At 42.2% G+C, this 20600-nt stretch overlaps 1 pseudogene; it reads right to left on the bottom strand.

Annotated features, from left to right (window-relative positions):
* LOC139470699 (uncharacterized) overlaps positions 1–11952 on the bottom strand; it is a 113853-nt pseudogene extending 101901 nt beyond the window's left edge.
* Between the last annotated feature and the right edge of the window lie 8648 nt (positions 11953–20600).

Below are 20600 nucleotides of genomic sequence, written 5' to 3'. Positions count from 1 at the left end.
TCAAGCAGAAAATGTTTCCAGGTCTAATTTCGATTTGAAATACAACTTCCATCAAGTCAATCTTGGATTTTAAAATGAGAATCGAGATGTAGAAAGGAGGACATAAGCAAGTACGTCAGCAGTCAATATTCCAGCTAGGGTTATATTCCAGCCTGGAGGAATTAATCTGATGTTGGTCAGAGCGTAAAGGAATTCTGAAGTGGTACTTGAAATGGAGCACAAAGTGGTTCATCATCATCATCATCATCATCATCATCATCATCATCATCGTTATCATCATCAGCAGCAGCAGGATCATTGTTATCATCATCATCATTAGTAGTAGCACTAGTAGTAGTAGCAGTAGTAGTAGTAGTAGTAGTAGTAGTAGTAGTAGTAGTAGTAGTGTAGATGTAGTAGTCGTACCGTTCGGCGTGACGAGCGAACGCTTTCCCCACAAGGCTACCCGACCGCCCCAGAACATTCCGATCAAGTGGTTTATGTAAAATAAATATAACTAGATTGTGTCCTTCTAGATTTTCACAAGCCATGGACCAACGGACTACTGGTCATGTCGCTATATGCCGGACATTGTTGACCCTACAACCACCCCCCAACCTCCATCCAGACTATACTATCTACCTATTCCGGACGATTACCACACACAACTCAATGCTCATGACATCAATCACTGGATTGTCTGGTCCAGACTCGATTATTTACGGACCGCCGGTATATAGCTGGAGTATTGCTGAGCGCGGCGTTAAACAAAAAACAAACGAAACAAACTACACACAACTCTAAACCCGGCTCCCTTCAAACCAAGACATACCCTATTCGTGCTTAACAATCTCATTGATCATGTTTGTTTCCATAAAAACAATCGATTACCGGTATCATTGAAGTTGTAATTCCACACACGCTCCGCCTCCTAAGATGCATCAGTCTTAGTTGACATGCCTGTCGCGAGTACTTCAAGGACGGGTTTACGAAGCAATTGCTCGCCCAGGCCTTCTCAGTCCGTTAATAATGTTATTCTTGTATTTGGATTGCACTTCATGTATTATTTATAAATTGTAAAGTAATTTAACTAATTGCTGAAAAGTGTACACCACTTTTCCATGGGAAGATGTCCAAGTAAGTTTCTCCAGAAATAGATGAGTCCACCGCCGCGCTATACCTATAGAACTCAGCTGTTTGGTAGGGTCGGTGTTCAAGAACAATACGTTTCTTAAGACAGGGGCCCAATTTGGAAAATGTCATTGCCTTTCAAAATTTCACATTGTCAAGTGTGTCTTGACAACACCCCGGCACAATGTCTTTTGGTTTCTAGTTTGTAATATTTGAGTGTTATATTTATATTAATGTTGATACTTAACCAGTAGATGCCAACATTTCAACAGTAGATGCAACATTTAGATGCCAACATTTCAACAGTAGATGCAACATTTAGATGCCAACATATCACCAGTAGATGCAACATTTAGATGCCAACATTACAACAATAGATGCAACATTTAGATGCCAACATTTCAACAGTAGATTGTAGATGCTAACATTTCACCAGTATTTGCCAATATTAAGATGCCAACATTTCAACAATAGATGCAACATTTAGATGCCAACATATCAACAGTAGATGCAACATTTAGATGCCAACATTACAACAGTAGATGCAACATTTAGATAACTATATTTCAACAGTAGATGCAACATTTAGATGCCAACATTTCAACGGTGGATGCCAATATCAAGATGCCAACATTTCACCAGTAGATGCGCCATTTAGATGCCAAGATTTCAACAGTGAATGCAACATTTAGACGCCAACATTTCAACATTAGATGCAACATTAAGATGCTAACATTTCAACATTTAGATGCCAACATTTCAACAGTGGCTGTCAACATTTAGATGACAACATTTCAACAGTAGATGCCAACATTTCAACAGTGGCTGTCAACATTTAGATGACAACATTTCAACTGTAGATGCCAATATTTCAACAGTAGGTGCCAACATTTCACCAGTAGTTGTCAGCATTTCAACATTAGATCTTAACATTTCAACAGTAAATGCCAATATTAAGATCTACGAATATAAATATAAATATACGAATCTTGGATTCAGACCAACCACCATGTGATCGTTGCACGGGATCAGAGACAGAACATGCGACGTTATATATCCCCACTGGGACACCCCACGCCCTCCTTGCATATATAGGTTTCAAACATGTGTCAATTAACACCCGTGAAATTCCGGGTAGGAACAGGTTATCAACAACCCATGCTTATCATAAAAGGCGACTAACAGGATCGGGTGGTCAGGTTCGCTGGCTTGGTTAATTGATGCATGTCATCGTATCCCAATCGCTCATGATATCAATCCCTAGATAGTCCGGTCCAGACTCGATTATCTACAGAACGCCGTCATACAGCTGGTATATTGCTGAGTGCGGCGTTAAACAACATACAAACAAACAAAGAAACCATTTGTTACAAGGTATTTCGCAGGTAAATGTGTAAGACAAGAGCGAAGGCCATTAACCCGGACGGTACCGTTTCTCAGCAAGACAGGATGTGCCAGGTCAATAGAGATAGTATAGATCCCACTGACTGAGTGAACGAGTGTGGTCTTCTGTAGCAGTATTCGCGCTTAATCACGGTCGGGTGCACCAACAATCATCGTCACACGTGGAGGAAACGAACCCGAAAGTTAGGCGTAACGAACGGACGCTTTAACCTCTTGGCCATTCAACCCATCCCTTATAAACATACAAAGGGGTGGCATACAAACTGTGCGACGTCGTATAAATCATCTAAAGTCGTCATTACGAAATACAAATAAACTACACCTCCACACGACATCAAAACGGACAATGTAAACATCTGTATGAAAATCATTGTTAAGAACAACCAACTTCAAACACATATCCTTCGTTAAAAGTGCTGTGATACTCTGTCCGCGACAGTAGGTAATGAAATAACAGGGAAACGGCGACATTAATACAACGTGGCTAAGCCTTGATTTCCCTGAGGCGCTGTCCCTGTGTCAGAGACCGCACTATCTCGTCAACATCCAAGAAACACAACCTCCCTATAAAAGTGCAATAATCTTGAACACGACGTTAAAACCCATTCAGCCTACCTTCAAGAAACACACGTAGATTCTATAAGACGTGTCTGGAGTTCACTGATCCTTACAAAAAACGTTATGAAAAAGAATGTTGGATAACAGCAGGGGCTGTGACTGTATCTTTATAGGTCATTATTGATTTTACATTATTAACTCATTCAGCGATACAATAATACAGTTGAACCTCGCTATGCCGGACATTGTTATACGAGGGTTACCACCTTTAGGGTTAAACTTGTGTGGCCTGACCCAAGTATATAATATGTCTTGTAATTACAACGCCAAGTGACTCGTCTCGCCTGTAGTAAGAATACTGACCCTTCAGTTTTTTACAGTCCAGAAGAACTTCAATATTGTCGAGTTCGAAAGGTTACCATTATAAATACCTTTAAGAAATAACGAAATTTGAAAACTATATCTACCTAAATCTGTTTATTATCCACTCTTAAAATTTCGCACAAATAACCAAATCTTTCCAGTCGAGACTGGCCGCTTGAATAATGTGTCCAGAGAACAACGTCTATGTTCACTCTGTATCTCTCCGTCAATAGCTGATGAATTCCATTATATATTTCGATGACAAGCTTTTGATAAACAAAGACATAACCTTTCACCGAGCAGATTTGGAACTTGTCAAATGTGTTTTCATTTCAACTAAACTAAACGTGCTAAAGTGCCTACCAAAATACGTCATGATTTTATCTACCACTTTGAATTATAGACCTGAATGCACACAGCAATCTTGATAGTACATATAATAGTTCTTTTTGTGCTGTATATATGCTCTCAGTGGTCAATGAAGAAATATAGAATCTCAATCTGAATCTGTTAATTGGGTCCACCCAATCTACCAGCAGTGGTCAATCCAGCTTCGGCAATGATCCACCCAGTCCACCAGCAATGATAATCCCAATCTACCAGCAATGGTCAACCCAGTCTACCAGCAATGGTCCACCCAGTCTACCAGGAATGATAATCCCAATCTACCAGCAATGGTCGACCCATCCTACCAGCAATGGTCCACCCAGTCTACCAGCAATGATCCAGCCAGTCTACAGCAATGATCCACACAGTTTCAGCAATGATTCATGCCGTCAACAGCAATGATCCAGCCAGTCTACAGCAATGATCCACACAGTTTCAGCAATGATTCATGCCGTCAACAGCAATGATCCACCCAGTCTACAGCAATGTTCGAGCAGTCTACAGCAATGATCCACCCAGTCCAGAGCAATAATCCACCCAGTCTACAGCAATGATCCACACAGTCTACAGCAATGATCCACCCAGTCTACAGCAATGATCCACCCAGTCTACCAGCAACAGTCCATCCCAAATCATCGCACCTAACCACCCCTACCTGAACACCCGATCCATTTGCCAATGCAAAACAAACAAACACGTCGGTAAAGGGAGACTAAATCCTATCCCCCAATGGCGGCCTCATCGAAAGACCTTTAACGAAATATTTATCTATTGACAGGACACCCAACATGTCTAAAGAACAATTCTTTTAAAACCTGCGACAAAAAAAAAATCACTCCCAAAGCCCGAATAGCAAAAGGTCGGTCTCTCACAATACCACGATATTGACAAATAGGCACTGACAGTTAATTGCCGTGGATGCTACATATGTCTATGCTATCACGTGGGATCAATCATGTGGCATGTGTGTAAATCTAATAGTGACACAGTGCCATATATTTGTCTGTGATCCTCTTGCCAGAGACAATGACCACACGGTATTGACAACAGGTCGTGTAGTATTGACACACGTCTGGGATACAGGCGGCACGCCATGATGATGAAACACCAGAGCAAGAATCAATGGCAATTAATTCCCACGACAATGAATAATTAAAGGTAAAAACTAATTGGCAGCAGGACATATGGTCTCGATGTAACATATGAGGAATTGTTGAGTTTACGTACTGTTGTCCCTTCGGTGAGATCATTCACTTCGGAATGTTAGAAGGGAGGGTTTGCAAGTCAAGTTAATAACCTCGGAGAAAGAAGACGGTTTTGTTGAGAAGAATTATGTATTGCTTGGACTGAACACTGTAGTTTGATTTTGAATAGATATACATTCATAATTCAGGGTTTGTATACCAAATAAAAATCATAAAATACAATATATAAAATGTTGTGACACTAGACATGTCAATTACAATCTCGATCAAAAGAGTGAGTATGGTTTTACGCCGCTTTTAGCAATATTCCAGCAATATCACGGCGGGGGACACCAGAAATGGGCTTCACATTTTGTACCCATGTCGGGAATCGAACCCGGGTCTTCGGCGTGACGAGCGAACACTTTAAGCACCTGACTACCCTACCGCCCTCGATCAAAAGAAACACTATTTACAGCAGCAAAGACGTACATTTATCTATATTTGTCTTTGACAGCAGTAACCATTTATGTGGATCGGGATATCAACCACCACATGAGAGAGTTACGGATGAGAATAAGAAGGATAGCCATTAAACACCCACGATCACTGCTGAGACGGTTACACACTGCGAGGAAGAAACTTACAATTTCTCCATATACAATTTTCATATTAGAATACCATTGATGATGGGATAACTTCAAAGGGCTTTGTTTTGCAAACGTTTATAAACTTGGCTGAATCCTCCATATCAAGCTCCGCCGAATGACATTCCGTGCGTAGGCAAAGCTCTGAGCCTCTAATCCTTGATGTATTGTTATCAGACGTTCTTATCACAGAAATGCAAATTGTTCCCAATCCCCCGCCTTAAAGCTCAATTTATTTAGATAATACAAATTGGTAGCAGCGATAAATGTACTCACGTAGGTGTGATAAACACCACTGTTATTAACATGCGATTAGAGCGGTATGTTCGTATGGGTCGAGGACAGCGTGTTGGGTGAACGCGGTTTTGGGCCCTCGTCTAACCACCAAGACTGACAACAAACGCTTGAACTTAACTTTATGAAATATTACTACCTCAACGGAGACACGGGGTGTGTGGGTTGGTAGGTGAGTGAGTGAGTGAGCGGAAGGGTGGGAGAGCGAGTGAGTGTGTGAGTGGGTGGTTAAGTGAGTGAGTGGCTAAGTGAGTGAGTGAGTGAGTGGGCGGGTGAGTGGGTGGGCGGGCGGGTGAGTGAGTGACTGGGTGAGTGAGTGATTGAGTAAGTGGGAGAGTTAGTGAGTGGGTGAGGGGGTGGTTAAGTGAGTGAGTGAGTGAGTGAATGAGTGAGTGAATGAGTGAGTGAGTGAGTGAGTGAGTGATTCAGTGAGTGAGTGAGTGAGTGAGTGGGAGAGCGAGTGATTGGGTAAGTGGGTGGTTAAGTGAGTGAGTGAGTGAGAGTGGCTAAGTGAGTGAGTGAGTGGGTGGGCGGGTGAGTGAGTGACTGGGTGAGTGAGTGATTGAGTGAGTGGGAGAGTTAGTGAGTGGGTGGTTAAGTGAGTGAGTGAGTGAGTGAGTGAGTGAGAGGGAGGGTGGGAGAGTGAGTGAGTGAGTGGGAGGGTGGGAGAGTGAGTGAGTGAGTGAGTGAGTGATTGAATGATTTAGTGAATGAGTGAGTGAGTGGAAGGGTGGGAGAGTGAGTGAGTAGGTGGTTAAGTGAGTGAGTGAGTGAGTGAGTGAGTGAATGGTCGAGCGAACGGGGGAGTGAGTGAGTTGTCAGGCTTCACACGCAGATTTGTCCCAATCCGTGTCCCCGCCATGACATTGCTCAAATACTGCGTTAAATGATTCTGACCCTTATTCGGCCCCCACTCTGATGCTCCGCATGTTAATGTCAAAGGCCACAAAACATACCAGCCAGACAATAGCAAGCAATTATTCATCATAAGCGTAAATACTTTCCGTAATAGCTTCCTCATTAAAACCACTGCCTGTTATACAACACATTTGCGTTGCGGCGAGTCAAGCGTGTTGACAAGACACCTGCAGCTGTTGCCATGACTATAGAGCAGCAAGCAAACACGACACTGATGCTGACAGCGCGACCGACAGACAGTCACTGGGTAAAATATAAATATTCGAGTGTGTGACGTGGGTGTTACGCCTATTTTATTAATATTCTAATGTCATTCCAAGAACCATCTGGGACATAATATCATCCATTCACAATTTTGTATCAACGCAACGAATCAAACCTAGGTCTTTGGCGCGACGAGCTAACGCATTAACCGCATGGCTACCCGACGTCCTCTTCCGTTGTTGAAATAGTTTTTTTATAAATAAAGGCAATATAACTCTTTCAATAATCATAAGGAGACTCAGTCAAAGGTTGAGAACATTCGGATTACTGTAAATCTTGAAAATAATTATTACAGAGCTCAAGATAACTTTTTGAGCAATTGAGTTTTTACTCTAAGGTTTCTATTTTTATTGGGTTATTACAGTTTTCATTGGGTAAACAACATTTTTTCACTCATCTATTCATCACTCTATTAGGGTTTTCCCCCAATGAGAGAACATTTTAAGATTGAAAAAAATGAAATAATGTTTTAGATGTATATAACTGTCCTAAATATATAGGCTTGACTCTGAAAGTAAATTATCTTGTAATTGTGTTTCAGAAATTAGCTCCCTTGTCCGCATACTGAAAAAGCTTCATTGGGTATTTTACGCGAGCTGTTTTTTACATTTGAGTTTATCATTTAATGCACGCGTTTCTGTACGCAAGTTAATTGAAAGTAATTGGGTGTTGGATATTTTTAGGGGTATTTTACGCAAATACGCTGCTTATCTGTACAGAGCCCCTATCCAAAAATGCAACGCAAAAGTAATGCGTAATATCTCGTAAATGTTTGACTGACTTATCATGTACCTATGAATCAGTATTACAAATAGTGATGATATCAGGTGTTCGCGAATAGGTGAACGTCACCTGTCCCATTGGTGGCACCGTCACAAACACACGCAAAGGCAAGTCAAGTGTTCACCAGGGACACACAGCGAACATAGCACCGGACATCACTCTGGCCACCGATGGGTCAAACCTGGACATTCCCCAACAACTCCACCACACACAAAAAACGAAACCTCAAGCACAGCTTTGAATCTTTAATGAAACAGCATGCTCGGTTGAATCTCAAAAGTTGTGAAATGTAGACACCAAGGGCTGGAGCCGCAATAGTATTACTTGAAATGGGGGAAAATGACAACTGGAAAGTTGAAGTCACCCTCTTTTCATACATTCTTGTGGTGAGTGTTTATTCGCTTCGTATCTTCATGCACAGATCGGGGCGGTCGGGTAGCCTAGTGGTTCAAGCGTAAGCTCGTCACGCCGAAGACCCGGGTTCGATTCCCGACATGGGTACAATAAGTGAAGCCCATTTCCTGTGTCCCCCGCCGTGATATTGCTGGAATATTGCTACAAGCTGCGTAAAACCATACTCACTCACTCACTCACAGATCTAAAAATGAAACATAAGGCGGATTTACTGTTATTTCTAGTTCAGTGGGTAAATCACTGGAAGGGCATTAGCTCTTTGGCCATCAAAAAACAACATCAGATCATGGATATACACGAAGCGGAAGTTAAACTTTTTTTTGCCAAATTCACATGTTTTCGTGCTATTTTCTGTTGTTGACAAACCGAGCAAAATTTATATGCATTAGTTACATATTTTGGTTAAAATATGCCTCAGTGAATGGGTACTCGGTAGAATAAGATGGTAATGTCACTGTTAAAGTTCTAGCGCCTGTAGAAAGCTTGTATTGTTTACTCCCCATGGAGCTGAGAATAACAGTCACGTATTGATCCGCTGACAGAATAATAACACAGACGCACAAAGAGTATTAATTTGCGAATGGAATGGCGAATAAATAGACTTCTAAATTATGCCATGATGTATGCCACGTACGAGGGATATCACACAAAATCGTGTATGCGTATCATAGGATAATGCAGATTCATTAAGCTAAGTCCTTGAGGGTCCATTCCCTATATGGGCTCTCCATGGAAAGTGAGTACCAACCCAAGCCGCGATGTTACAAATGAAGAAGTAAATGGACCCGTTGTTCCATCCAAACGACTTTGAGTGTGAGCAGAGTTACGTCCCTTGGGCACGCCAGAATCCTGTGATCATGGTTCGAATCCAGTTTCGCCCTGACTATGCTTCTAAGTTTGTCGGCACCATACCCGTGGGATTTATCAAAGTGGTAAACGCCTGAGACCTCCATCATTTCGGCCTTGCCTCCCACATTAAGCTGACGGGATATAACCGGATTTATGCTTCATGCGGAGTTAAACCTACCTCACTCACTATACAAAGACCCGTGAAGATCCGGGTTTGAATTAGTCTTCAGCAACCCATGCCTGTCGTCAGAGGCGACTGTGCTTGTCGTAAGAGGCAACTAATGAGATCGGGTGGACAGGCTCACTGACTTGGTTAATGCATATCATCGTATCCCAATTTCGTGGATCGGTGCTCATAATATCAATCACTGGATTTTCTGGTACAGACACGATTATTTACAGACCGCCGTCATAGAGCCGAAATATGGCTTAGTGCGGCGTTAAACAACAAACAAACAAACAAACAAGCAAACAAACACTCTCCAAAGCGTTGCCCCGTGCCGACATCTACAACCATGACATCCTGCAGCTTCAACAAGCCGCGACGTGCCACCCGACGGTAATACTCGGTACGATGAAGGCGATCAATGCGCGTAAGAGAGAACAAAGCAATGTTTGCACACTGTAGCAAATCAATTAGTAAGTGAATGTAATAATTTGCTACACACCACGTACTGTACGATGCTTCGTCACATTATCTCCGTGAGACAACAGGCGATTAACGATTGGACATGCGCGCATGTTTGTTGCAAAGTATCGTACAGTCCTGTGTAAGCGTGATCCGACCGAACGGTCAAACGACACACCATGGAAACAAGCCCGCCTTCTTTAGACGCCTGATCAAATGTTATATGTCAATTGGGAAAATAATAACATTAAGCTTAAGGATGACCATTTGATATAGCGCTGGGATGTTATCGAAAAACAAAATGTCCCAGAACATTCTTAGAAAAAAAGAAATTGTCTGCCACAAAAATAACATTGTTGCAAGGTTTTGGGTCTTAAAAAATATTCAGCTCATAGTTTTAATTGAAATAATACTTGTGTTTGCAGCTGTAACTGAAAAATATCTAATTTCCGGACAGAAGCCCAAAAAGGTCGTTCCCTCAGTTCGCTTTTCAAAACTTTCAGTGCAAGATCGATACTTTTTTCACAAACCCACATAGTGATGGGACAACAAGCGTGTCGCCGTACAGCACGAGTTCGTTTCCTAAACGTGTTTATCTGTCGTACTAAAACCTCCAGAAGAGACGTTTGAAAGAAAACTAAAAACATTATGCAAACGCCTGCAAATAATACATGCCTGCCAAGAAAAAAACGACCTTCCGAAATGTACGAAATATCTGGTGTCAATTAACGGTGTTGGGTTGATCTGTTGAAGTGATGCAGGTCTCAGACGTTTACCACTTTGGTGAAACCGACGAATACAGGTATGGTGCTGACAAACCTGGAAACGTTATCAGGGCGAACTGAGATTTCACGCACACACGCACGCACGCACGCACGCATGCACGCACACACACACGCACGCACGCACGCACGCACGCACACATGCACACACACAACCTCTCTCTCTGTGTAAATTAGGTTGCCATCTTTTCACACACACACACACACACACACACACACGCAAAGACAGAGAGACACATACAGGAGATACACACACACACTCACTCTCTCTCTCACGCACACATACACAAACACAAAGACATAGAGACACATACAGGAGACACACACACACTCACTCAGTCACTCTCTCTCTCACACACACACAAACACAAAGACAGAGAGCGTATACAGGAGACACACACACACACACACACACACACACACACACACACACAGCAACGTGTCATGTGTAGTTTCCTTTAGTTTCAAGCACCGACCAGGAACAATGTGCTGACAACATAGGGTGATATATCGCCGATAATGCGTCGTTAACCAGTGTTATAATAACCTACTTGCTCTAAATACACATACGCTATTGTGGCCGTATCCCGGGATCTACTGAATACAATGACAAAGCGTATGTAGGCTGGGTCCGAATGGACAACGTTATCCCAAACACGTATCAGAAATAACAGTGCACATTAAGGAATAACGCCGTCGGCAAAACCCCTCATTTAAGTGCTACATCTTCTGATCGATCTGTAGCTTTTGAAATATTCATAACCACCCATGAATAAAGCCACGTGATGAAGCGTCAAGTTATGCCAGTAGTGCCTTGTGAGAGATACCATTCCCCCCATCGCAGACTCTTTGATCAAAACACACAACGGCAATGGCAGAAAGATTGAAACGTTCAAAGTAAATATTCATAACGCGCATCTCACATCAAAAGAATCAAAAACCTTTCAACATAATGCCTTCGACTTGTACTGAAATAAAAACCGTATCTGTTCGTGATATCTCAATACACAGTCTTGGGGCAACACTGACGATATCACTAGAGATGCACAACCATACCCATCACAGCGAACAGGATATATTCGTACATGCACATAAACAGAACCAACCTACCTTCCATTGTTGTAAAGTTTATGTCCAACGAAGATGGATAGCTGTACAAATCTTTAGTGTTCCTGGTTTTACACAAGTGCTGACTGAGTGATGCGTCTCCTCTTCGCATCCAGGTTACTTAAGTGCTTACCTGCGAATCAATCGCATACCGTTTGCCTATGTCAGTTAGATCTGGGTCGTCCGATCACCTGTGTCCTAGGGACAGCGAGAATCGAGTGTGATGGAATTTGAGTCACTGGGGTGCGGATATGCCACGAGGCGTAATTACAATCACAGAGCCTAACTCGAGCAGCCTTGCTTCCCGATCAGCCAGGGTTGGACTGGCGTCAAGCTTTGCGGTTAATCACAGGGTAATTAGCTAGCTACAGATGAAATATTCAGCTACTGGGTCCGAGAAAGCTTGGGCGGAAATACACGAGTGTAAAACAGTTGATTGTTGACAATTACGCTTGCTGATCGGCTGATAGTGCTGATGAAGCGGAGGCAAGCGATGTCTGCAGCTTGGTAAATAGGATTCAGAGCTTGTGAAAGCATTTGCTGATATAAGGTGGATGGTCATTATAATACGGGATGAGTAAATAGGGACTCTAAAATTGAATGAACCTTTGCTATAAGTTTGGTCATCTATGTTTAAACGTCAGCTGATGGTGTGATAGATCATGAATAACCGTTCATATCATATCAACTCCTGTGTTAGGGTAAGGGTTAGGGTTAAGATATGAGTCAAGGTTAGGGTTAAGTTAGAGTTAGGTTAGAGTTAGGTTAGGTTAGGTAAGAGTTAAAGTTAGAGTTTGAATTAGAGTTAGGTTAGGTTAGGTTTAGAGTTAAGGTTAGGATTTTGAGGGGTGGTTTGGCTTAGGGTAAAGGTTACGGTTAGGATATGAGTCAAGGTTAGGGTTAGAGTTAAGGTTTGGGTAGGATATAAGGTTAGGATTAAGGTTAGAGTTAAGGTAAGGGTTAGAGTTAGGGTCAAGGTTAGAGTTAAAGTTAGAGTCAGGGTTAGAGTTAAGGTTTGGGTAGGATATGAAGTAAGGGTTAAGGTTAGAGTTAAAGTAAGGGTTAAGGTTAGAGTTAAGGTAAGGGTTAGAGTTAGGGTCAAGGTTAGAGTTAAAGTTAGGTTAGGTTAGGTTTATAGTTAAGGTTTGGGTAGGATATGAAGTAAGGGTTAAGGTTAGAGTGAAAGTTAGGGTTAGGGTTACGAGTTAAGGTAAGACGTAGGGTAGGAGTTAAGGTTTGGGTTCATTTTAGGGTAATGAGGGGTGAATAGGGTTAATGCTACGGTTGGAGTTCAGGTTAGGCTTAGGGTTAGGGTTAGGGGTAGGGTTAGGGTTAGGGGAAGGGGTAGGAGTTAAGGTAGAGTAAAGGTCAGGGTTAGGGTAAGGGATTAAGGTACAGTTAATGTTAAGGGTTTGGAGTGGTGGTTAGCATTCTGATAACGTTTGTGCCATTGAGTACTTACGTACATGTTATCATTCACACTGGGTATTGATAGTTTTCTTTGGGTATTCAATAAAGTGTTACTCTCTTGCCTCCAGTATTTTATGTTTTTTCTAACCAGTGAGTATATCTTTGTTTCAGATACATATACATGCATCTGATTCACGTCTACCTGTATCTGTTCGTGTGCTGCCTCAAGTCTGTCATATGGCGCATAAAGTCACAACAGCGATATCCTTGAACAGTGACAATAGGCGAGACGTAGCGCTGTGTGCATTATTCACTACAGTAAAGTTCATGTGTGTGGTGACTTTATTCAACCGGTGAATTCAGACCTGTAAGCTTGCAAGACGAACAGTCAATATTGAGCCGATGAAGGTAACTGTCGAGGTTCTCGCCGCCGCGTGGAGTTAAGGAGGTTGAAGGGGTTTGGGAAGTGTTAGAGTTTGACGCGGAAATAAAAGCGCTGCAGCTTAAACACCTACTTATACAGTACTGAGATCGCTAACAGGCGTCGCTGTCGTCAGATGAACCCCCATTAACTATATACTCATAGCACAAATCCTTTTCACTCGAAATCAATAAAATCTGGCACGGCCAGCTTGATAAATTAGGGGCGGTGGTGTAGCCCAGTGGTTAAAGTGTTTGCTCGTCATGCCAAACACCCGGGTTCGATTCCCCATATGGGTACAAAGTGGGCCCATTTATGGTGTTCCCGCTGTGATATTGATCAATATTGCAAAAAGCGGCGCAAAACCATACTCACTCAATGATAAATTACAATTCAACTGTAATGGGAACAACAGGTTCAATCATATCTGTCAACAAGCATCATGTAGTGTAACTCATGTGACCCCCCCCCCCCACACACACACACACACACACCCCATCCCACCCCACCCCACCCCCACCCCTTTGTTTTCTGGCGTTGACGATTTATGTTTAATTGAAGTGCTGTTTGACTGAAATCCCCGAGTTTCATCATAAGCTCGGTGGTATTTATCCATTATGCTGAAGGAAATACAAGAGAAATATCTTGGCCGTGATATTAACCTCCAAGTGCTAGGAGCTACCGGTAGTACAACACATGTTTACCCACTTCACAAACACCCGGTGTCACCACTTTTCATAATTTTCACCACTATTTTTTGCCTTTTCGCCCTAAGGAATGTTTCGGCAGACAATCGAGACTGATTCTTCCCTAGCGTTTATCCCTTGACGTTTTTACATTGTAACTACACGCCCGAATGTCGGTTACTCTTATTATCATATCTACACTGAATGCAATCAATTTGCGGACACAGATCTCCGGGTTTGAGTTACAACACACACCACACATGTGGCGGATTAATATCGGAACCAAGCTGAGTGTTGGCAGTCGACAAAGGATATTTAGATGTATGCAAATATGATTCGTGTTTGAGTGTAATATAATTCATCAGCAGCCTGTAGTCTATGTCCCGTGTCATAGCGGGAAGCGTGGCCTCTGCTCTCAGTTTGTACATTCGTGCCTCGGAGAATATAACCACTGACCTGTATTCGATAATGCATTTATTTTCAACTGATCTGGTCATGTACCGGAATGATAACGCGTTCATCGTCATAATCTCGCATTATTATTTTATTAGATTCTTTTCAGTTTGAAACATTTTCATTGATATTAGGTGCACGGATGGCCCAGTCGTCTCAGGCGCTGCAATTCTCTGTGCAGAGTTGCGTCCCTTGGGCTCGCCAGGAACATATGTTCGTGGGTTTGAGTCCCGGTTCGCCCCGATTATGTTTCTTGGTTTGTCAGCACCATACCTGTGGGTTTCACCAAAGGTGTTACCGTGCGAGACCTGCATTACTTCGGGCTTTCCTCCCACGTGAAGCTGCCACGCGTAATATAACTGGAATACTTTTCAAAGCGGCGTTAAACCCAATTCAACCCTCAACCCTTCACCCATTGATATTACTTTTACTTATAACCTATGTCTTTGTAGAGTTATTTATGTTACTAAACTTTTTTTTAAATCCATAAGTAAAATATTAAACAAAAAATAAAACATTTTTATGTTACGTAAATTGATATGAATGTGAATTTCCAGCACATGCGGATATGAGGGAACATAATTCTTCACACTGTGTCCAGCGCATATCGATATTACCTTTGATATCTTTAAATCAGAAAATATTGAAAACTATTAAACTTAGCCCCTACATCCAAACTTAGAACTTAATGTTCGTACTTAAGCAGCTAAATCAGCCGCAATACATTTCCTTCGTCAATAAACTATCAATGATGTTTCTACACAAACGTATGAGATGTATCAGTGATGAGAAATTTGGATTTCCGTTTAAAAAACAACAACTTCAATGCACATTCGTTATTCGAATCCGAATGGCAATTAAATGAATGCACAGTTTCGATGAAACCAGGCCAGTGCCATATGAGCACATCCGTCCGATTATTGCTCCTGTCTGAAAGGCTGGCCGGTCCTCGGCAACAAACAGAGACAATATTTCAGCATATTGGCAAATAAAGCGGCCCAGTGTTATATTAAAATCTGGCCTTGATGCCGGACAAAAAGCCATTCGGTCCCCTTGACCTGCGTCGGCGATTTAATACATTCCTAATTCCTAATTCCTCGTGAGGGAACTCATCGCATTCTAGTCAATCTTATCATATCCTCATTGACGTGTGCATCTGCTTAAGTCATCCACAGAGAGTTCATACTGGTTGAAGTTTTAAAGTGTTCCAAAAACGATGTCTTGTATTTGCCAGATCTGATGGCGGGGCAGGTCGCCTACAGTCGCCGAGTGGAATTAACCGTCAGTTTGTTCACGTGACTCTAGGAAATGATAGGTAATAGATATCCCTGACTCGGCTCGGTCCACAGAGAAAGAAATGTAATTAACAATACAGCTGCTTGGCTGGATCCGTCTCCTAATGGAATACACGGGATCTGACTCGCTTTCTAGTATAATGGTTTGTCATTAATGATTAAATTTGTCTTAAAGCAACACAGATGTGTAAAAACAGTTGGAATAATAATGGAAAAAGAATTGAATGGAAACTGGTGAATCTGCTTCTCTTTCCATATAATCTTTTATGACGTTCACAAATGTATGAACGACACAATTTGACGTTCATACGTTTTTCACGAGACTGTTCTTGAAATGACGTAAACACTGACGGACTACTTCCACATTCCTGGGAATTCCCTAGCACGAAAACATACATAAGCGTTCTTTCTGATCATTTAGAACCTTTATTCTTGGTCTCAGCGTTTCAGTATACATTGATAAATGTCAGAGAGGGTGACTGCATGATTGTTGAACAAACGAAGAAATGCACATCCAAACTATCGTAGTATCGACCCAATCCGTGCCTAGGCTGACATTGACCGTCTCCAGCAATCTATGAATTTACCTTAGTGTCTGTTTGACGCATCTTTATTCACCTTTCAATGATCGGCCAGTTGACCAATGATGACTTTCATTCAGTTTGGCCCTCACTCTATGAACTCACTGAAAGTGAAGGTCAACTCTTAAGTAAAAGCGTCCCCGTGATGGGTGAGAGCATAAGAGAGCGGTTCAAAAAGTTGGGAGTGGGGGTTAATAGGTCTGCATCTTTTCATCCGGAAAAGGCAACTTCTCAGGGTGATTTTAACTCAAGTAATAATAAAAACTCAAATCGTCATGGTTTTACTCTTAGACAGAAAAGCACCTCTATTGTTAGTAGAACGAGACGACGAGAGAGATCGTACCAGTTCACAAACATTCTTGGTGCTGCACACATTCTGTGCTTCGTCATCGGAAGATGGTGCCAAGGGAAATGGTGCCATGATTTCTGTGATTTCATTCTGACAAGCAGTCACCCAAATCCCTGAACCCGACCACCAGGCATAGGCTTCTTGGGATCAGTTCCCAGTTCCCTGAATTCCCCGAATCCCCACGCGCCCAGAGCTTGTGTCAGACAAGTGGTTTTCTCCATGACTGAAGTGTGAGTGATCACAACCATTTCTTTTCCACTTGTCTCGGACAAAAGGACTATAGGACAAGTTGTGTGCCGAACTATAGGACAAGTTGAACGCCGAACTATAGGACAAGTTGAGTGCCGAACTATAGGACAAGTTGAGTGCCGAACTAAAGGACTAGCACCTGTGCCGAACTATAGGACAAGTTGAGTGCCGAACTAAAGGACTAGCACCTGTGCCGAGCTATAGGACTCGTTGAGTGCCGAACTATAGGACTAGTTGAGAGCCGAACTTGAGGACTAGCATCTGTGCCGAACTATAGGACTCGTTGAGTGCCGAACTAGAGGACTAGCATCTGTGCCGAACTATAGGACTAGTTGAGTGCCGAACTAGAGGACAAGCACCTGTGCCAGAGTAGTTACCATGCTGAAGTACGGGACTAGCTTTCCTTGGTGAAGCCTTCATTGCTTCTGAACAATACGGGAACACAAATGGCCGAGTCGACTGAGGCACCGCAATTAGTTGCGTCCCTTAAGCGTTCCAGAAATCTATGATCGTGTGTTCGAATCTTGGTTCGCCTTGATATTGTTTTTCGGTTTGTCAGCACCATAACCGAGGTCGTGGTTAACCCTTACACCCGCATCAAGCTTAAATACTGTTCAATCGCGGCGTCATACCAAAACACTAGAAACAACACTGGGCTATATTGTAGCCTAGTGGTTAAAGCTTTCACTCGTCACGCCGAATACCCGGGTTCGATTCCCCACATGGGTACAATTGTAAAGCCCATTTCTGGTATCCCCCGCCGTGATATTGCCGGAATATTGCTAAAAAGCGGCGTTAAACCATACCCTCTCACTGTAAACAACACCACATAATCACCTTACCTGACACATAAGGCTGAACAACAAATGTCCACTTACAGAACAACATTATTATAACAACCCAGTAAACTGTTCAATACCAGTAATTATCCACGGCAATACCCATACAATCATAATCACACAAGTTATCGTTATCAAAAACACAATGAATCCATCCATCATCATCAACTAATTGAGGGATGAGTATTGAGCTAAAGGCGTGGAGGATATTTGCAAGATGAATGCTTTGTCAGTCATAATACCAGTATCATTGAAAACATACATGCTTGTAACGAGACCATTGATTCTCCTGATTATCTCCCTTCCTTCCGCTGACAGTCCCGCTCAATACTGGCACATGATGGCAGTCGAAAGACCGAAGCATAATCATTATTGCTGTAGCTAAGCACGACAGCAGATCTATACCGAACTGCATTCGCTTTAATGAATCTGTTCTGCTATCGCCCAAAGGTGATTTAGACTATTCATCAATAATTATTACTGTTCCGTATTTAAGGTTTGGCAACTTAAATCCCCTATTCGCTTGACTTTGGCAATAAATCACGTTATTTAAATGCGAATTATTCCTTCACAGATAATTATACCTGCAAACGTACTTGTTCCAGAATGGACATGTCTGGAATTCTGTGAAATATGGTAAATATAAACCACGGACGTCAATATGTATCCCACACCACGTACGTCCATAAAATTACACACCACGCACAGCGTCTATTATACACCACGTTTTGTTTGTTTGTTTGTTGTTTAACGCCGCACTCAGCAATATCGCAGCTATATGACGGCGGTCTGTAAATAATTGAGACTGGACCAGACAATACAGTGATTGCATCATGAGCATCGATCCAAGCAATTGAGATACGATGACATGCATCAACCAAGTCAGCGAGCCTGACCACCCGACCCCGTTGGTCGCCCCTACGACAAGCATAGTCGCCTTTTATGACACGCATGGGTTGCTGAAGATCTATTCTACCCCGGATATTCACGTGTCTTTTAACCACGTACGTCAATATGTATCATATACCACGCACGTCAATATGTATATATACCACGTACGTCAATATATATATATATATATATATACATACCACGTACGTCAACATGTATAACACAAGGTACATTTACCATGGAAGTACTTGCTGAAGGATATACATGAGAAAATGTGTTTGGCACGAAATATGGGATGTGCTTGGATGATGAGACGATAATTCAGATGGGAATCAATACAGTGGAATCTGTCTAGACCGGACGTATGAGGGACCATCAATATTCATCCGTGACAAGGAGTGCTATGGAAAACAACTTCTTTATTATGCATCCCTACGTTTTGCCTCTTCATCGGGTGAATTGATGAAAGTCCGAGAAGTAGCACAGGATCGTTGTGAATGTACAATACAGAAGTAGTTATCCATTATACTCCTTGTCATATTACATCCACCTTCGGTTCTATATGTCTATGAAAACTCTACTATAAATCCGGTTTAGACAGAGATCCGGATTAGCGATGGTGTTATGGTTTAAGGGCGAGGTCGGTCAACGGAGAGCATATTTGCTCTCAAAATATCAAGATGATAAAAAACAGTATCTTTATAGCGTTAAACAAAATACTTCAATGCAACTACACGCATCCTTGCACATATAATGAAATGAGATGGATTTGTGTGTGTGTGTGTGTGTGTGTGGGGGGGGGGGGGGGGGGGTAGAAAGAGAGCAAAATTAAAGATCAATGAAAAGCGAAAGATAAACATTAAGAGTGAGTGAGTGAGTGTGGTTCTACGCCGCTTTTAGCAATATTCCAGCAATATCACGGCGGGGAACACGAGAATTGGGCTGCACATATCGTACCCATGTCGGGAATCGAACCCGGGTCTTCGGCGTGACGAGCGAACGCTTTAACTACTAGGCCACCCGACCGCCCAACATAAAGAGTGGATGTTAAAAAGAGTAGGTATTTGTACATGCCAAATGAGATCATATTTAAATGATATCACATTTTCCAGATGCAGAGACAAAACCTAATACATCTGGAGCCATAAATGATGCTGGCCCCGGGAACTGTAGCAAATGACTATTTCAAGTTAAACACTTCTGAGACTTGTAATTATATTATCATCCCCTGAGCAGCGAATTTGATAATGTTCCAGTTTTAGGAATACCCACACTGCATTGACCTCATTTAGAGGAGAAATCCTTATCAATGATACTCATCGAGTCATTTCAAGTCGAAGTCGTGTCAGAATGACCTCTTCACGCCTTCTTCGAAAGCGAATTTGACCAAACTGGGTTTTTTTCGATTTCCAATACCTTCTTGGTTCAAAAGTACGAACACCGATCCATATTAATGAGAAAAGGACTCATAAAACAATTATATTTTGGAGATAAACTGATGCTTTGGATAATGGAGGTCGACCTTGCACGTGCTTCAAGATATAATGATGCCTTCTTTGGATGATGGGGGTCGACAGTGGCAACAACCGAGCTATAGTATTGTTTGACATTACTAAAAATCAGAATTGGCTTTGGAAGTGCAGGTGAACAGTGTCAGATCTTCGGAAAATATCAGAAATATTCTTTGACCTTGTCCATTTAAGAGAAGCGTAACAACTTTACAGGCAATACCTC

The sequence above is a fragment of the Haliotis cracherodii genome, unplaced genomic scaffold (genome assembly GCF_022045235.1).
Source record: "Haliotis cracherodii isolate W230 unplaced genomic scaffold, xgHalCrac1.p SCAF_21, whole genome shotgun sequence".
In the NCBI taxonomy this organism is placed as follows: Eukaryota; Metazoa; Mollusca; class Gastropoda; order Lepetellida; family Haliotidae; genus Haliotis; species Haliotis cracherodii.
Note: the sequence above shows the minus strand (reverse complement) of the source record. Positions and strands in the feature narration are given on the sequence as shown.